General features: G+C 34.6%; 1 long non-coding RNA gene across 1 annotated transcript; it reads right to left on the reverse strand.

The window, feature by feature from the left end:
- Positions 1-364: 364 nt before the first annotated feature.
- Positions 365-1,657, reverse strand: LOC125490728. The gene is made up of 2 exons (XR_007267870.1): positions 1,028-1,657; positions 365-869 (listed from the first exon to the last, which is right to left on the reverse strand). It is a non-coding gene; the product is annotated as an uncharacterized LOC125490728 (long non-coding RNA).
- Positions 1,658-4,408: the final 2,751 nt, after the last annotated feature.

The following is a 4,408-nucleotide window of genomic DNA, read 5'->3' on the forward strand; positions in this document are numbered from 1 at the left end:
TGTGTTAAAATATGGCGCTAAATATCGACTTTTATTAATTTAAGCGCCATCTTAAATCAAATATTGGAACTAGCTTCATAAAGTTCATGCCAGAATGTTAAAACCTGTGTTGTTCACTTTTAACTATTGCAAGCCAGCTCAGTGTGATACGAAGTGATTGCATTTTTCACCAGTTTAACTACTTGACAGTGTGGTGTAATCGTTAAGGTATTCGGCTTTCAATATGGAGGTTCAGAGTTCAAATCTCTGGGAGGTGTGACTTTTAAAATTTATTTTTATGTTTTACTTTGTTAATCATTATAGATAGGTTATTTTAGACTATCTTTATCAATATGAACAGGAAATAAAATAAAAACATAATATATAAGAAAAAGAACTTTATTTCACTAAACAAGTAAATATTATTAGTCTGTATGCAGAATAATTATGAACAAAAGTAAACAAATTCAAAAATTGTAGAATTACAACAATGAGAACCAACATGTTACTAAATTTCACAATTTACATCTCTTGTTGTTTTCTACAATTAAATTATAAATAAGCAACAATTTTATTACTAAGTAGTTACTTATAAATATGTAATCAATTATCTTAACAGTATGAACAAATAATTATCTTACTACTAAATAAATTTTACTCATTTTTAAACTGGGGACCCGTTAAATACCTACTAAACGTATAATAACATAGTTATAATGTTCCATTTCTTCTTTGCGAGTTGTGCTGTTATCGTGTAGAAGATATTTCTCACGCAATGCAAACAGCAACCATAATATCATCCTTAAAATTCTCAAATTAAATCTTGTCATGCGTTAGCTATTTTATAACAGTTCTTCAGGGCCCATTATAGGACATCCATCTTCGGTAACCTTTAAAAACAATAATTTGATCATGCCTTAATGAATATAATAATTGTGACATTATTATTATAGCGTAAAAAAGTATATTATGATAATCTATAAGTAAAATAAATGAAAGCCAATAATATATAAAGTAACCAATAAAATTATAAAGAGAAAATACGAACCCAATGTTGTCCTGGCACTTAACTCAATTAATAATGATGACCTTGTTAATAAATTCGTTTGTCATCGTTACAAATCAATAATTTTGATTATATTATAGGTATAAATATAAATCAGATCAATCAGATGGAATTAACAAAACCCATCTCAATGCAACAAAACATTCTCTTCAAGTCTACAATTTCAAATGAGAAATAAATTCAAAATACCCTCTGCGCTTATAATATTTCATATTGTAAACAATTATCACTATTCACTACATAGACTATACTTTTGCTAATGAACCGCAACATATTCACTATTTTGCAAACGAGTTCAATATGCTTCGTGGCGTAGCGGGCAAATGGTTGGTTTGCGAATAATTGGGCCGCGGGTTCGAGCCCAGATGAAAAACAAAAATAATTTAAATTTTGTATTTCATAATATTATTGTTCTATGAATTCGTTAGTTTGCGTAAATGATGGATATTATCTAAAATCTAAATGATGGATATAAATAGGAGAATAGTAAAATAGTTCTGTGTCTGTCTATAGACACGAGCACTACCGCAACATACGTCACACCGACAAATTGGCTTTGCGTAGTTTGAATTTCTATTTGAAATGCAGGGGGTCAGGTTTTTCTGCACCTGACTGTACACACTGATTTGAAAATAAATTTTATTTATTTATTTATTTATTTATTTATTTATTGTACGTTTCTTGAGCGAGAAAATAGTCGATAGTTCATAATTTACTCGCCGTTGTTCGGACCACTGCCTAAGGATTGTTAGTCAGTGCATAGTCGCATTCGAAGCTGGAGGAGAAAATATTATGCAACTTAAAATCTTACCTGAATGTATGATCCATAGAAGCAGTCGATCTTTATCGTGCACTGGAAATCGAAACATTGAAATGTCTCGATGCGTATTTTCACAATTATGATATGCGCACTTTGTCATTTTATTGCGTTGGGCGTAAATCGGAGTCAATTAATCACAGTATGCACAAGTCAGTAGATAAGTAGTCGAAAACGGAGTCCAGGGGATAGCAGGGGTCAAAACAGTACGAAAACGATAGGAAAACACGAGATATATGCGATTCGCAAGGAAACCAAAGAACGCATAAAAATTGTTTTTTCAAACCTACCTACGCATCGAACATTATTACGTTCTGTTTTAAGCTGTTTGTTCCTTTTGTAATTTTATGTATTATATTCATTGTTTCCATTTCAATTGACTAAGTAACTTTTTACTAATATAATAGGAAGGAAAATAGTGTTCAATAATATAAAAATCTTTATTGAAAAGAGCGTATTTTTTTTATTAGTAAGTTTTTTATTAATAGTAGGTACTTATAGGTTTACGTAAAGTGGAAAACATCACACGTTCCCAACTAATGGCGCTCACTATTGCCATCTAGTGATTATTCGTTAGTACTACTACGTTAGCAAGTAAACTCGCAACGTCTTCTTTCAAAATGGATTATGCAATAATTTAAGATTTCGACAAAATTCTACCACTAACGACATCTTACGGATGATTCAAAACTAAACTATCTAGTTACAACCGGGCTAAGGAGATTGTCATTCTTTAGTACTTAGTTATTCTATGATTAAAATATTTTGCATTGTATAATTTTCTTACTCATTTATTTAGGTAGTCCGTTATGTGGGTTTAATTAAACCATAAAGGAAGAGTGTTGTTATAGGTTTGGTGTATGTTTATATGCTGATATATTTATACTTTCAACGCTAGAGAAAGGGGTGTAATGAGAATTAGTTATGTATGACAAATAAATTTTGCCAGCATAGAAAAGATAGGATTAGTGTTGGGTCTTATGTCAAGGTGACTTTTACCCACGATAGAAGGGGATTGGTGTCATGAATTTGGTATGGATGTAGGTGAGTTCTAGGTACCTGACGTGTAGGTACCTTACGGACAAAGGAAAGGGCTGTTATAAGTTTAGCGAATATTATTGTTATGAGTTTTGTGGATTTTAGTAATAGTATATTCAGCTTTCGTGGGGTTAACTGAATATGTATATAGTTACCGACCGCATTCGTGTCGACAAAATTAAAGACTGTTTTGTACAGGTTCAATGACCTTCATGTATGTACCTATTTAATTAGGCAATGATAGGTAATGTTACTTCTTATTATAATGTCAGTGACAAACAGCTGTCCAGATCCAGTGATTGTCACTAAGGTGTTTGTCACCGTGGTTAAAAGATTATGTAGTGGGATCAGTTGTCGGTGGCTGTTTGCCGATGCCGGAGGCACTGTTCGTGTGTTGGGTACAGTGGATATGTCACTCCTTTCGTTGTACCTACTTCAATGGCATGTATGTAGTAGGTATGCGTTTTGCTAATACGCAGGTATAGGTAATTAGGTATATAATTGGAACTAGGAGGGGGAAATCGATACCTAGCATGTGGAGAAAGAGAGGTTATGATATTATGATCTTATGTTTCTACATGTATGTAAATACTTAGCTGGCTACACTACCGAATGTTGTGGTGGATAGTGACCTTGACTACTTTCTCGAGTTCGATCCTCGGGTTTTTGGTGTACAATGTGTGTTGTGGTGTTAAATTTATGTGCATGGAGATTGTGGAGGTGGCTCTCTGTTGTTGGGGAATTGGAGGAGGTTCGTGTCCTGCAGTGTATACCTAAATACAGGCTGCGCGTGAGTGCGTGCTAGCTACATATAGTGTAGGTACTGGATCGCTAATTGCGTGTAGGTGCGATTGAGTATGGATTGATATTGTGAATAATGTGCACGACATTAGGGATATTATGAGATAGAGGAATGATAAGATTACGGTGTAAATAAAATGAGCTAGTGAAGGAAACTATGTTCGTATTTACATACTTACTTATATCTGATTTTATCAATGTGTTAAATTAGGGTGGCTTGGGTTCATCATCATCATCGGCCGTAACATCATTAGATTAAAAGTTACACACAAATAGGTATTCATAGGGTTACTTCAATGTCGTCATCACATATAGGTGGTGTTTAGGACTGTTCCCAGGAGAGGAAGCTGGAAGGCATAAGATAGTGGGGGTGAGCCTAGTGAATGTATGTTACAGTTCTTTAAAAATAGCTTGATTAGAATGACAGCTGTGAAATCCATACATTTTATTTGTCACTTCTTCGCTTTCAAGGGAAACCCAACTTTATTTAGCAGGCATAGGTCAAAGTCAAAGTCAAATGGTTTCATCATCAGCCAATAATCGTCCACTGCTGGACATAGGCCTCTCCCAAGGAGCGCCACAACACTCGGTCCTCGGCCTTCCTCATCCAACCACTACCCGCCACCCGCCTAGGGTCGTCGGTCCGGCGGGCAGGAGGGCGTCCCACGCTGTGTTTGCCTGTTCGTGGTCTCCACTTGAGAACTCGT

This window comes from Plutella xylostella, chromosome 27, assembly GCF_932276165.1.
Source record: "Plutella xylostella chromosome 27, ilPluXylo3.1, whole genome shotgun sequence".
NCBI classification, from domain to species: Eukaryota; Metazoa; Arthropoda; class Insecta; order Lepidoptera; family Plutellidae; genus Plutella; species Plutella xylostella.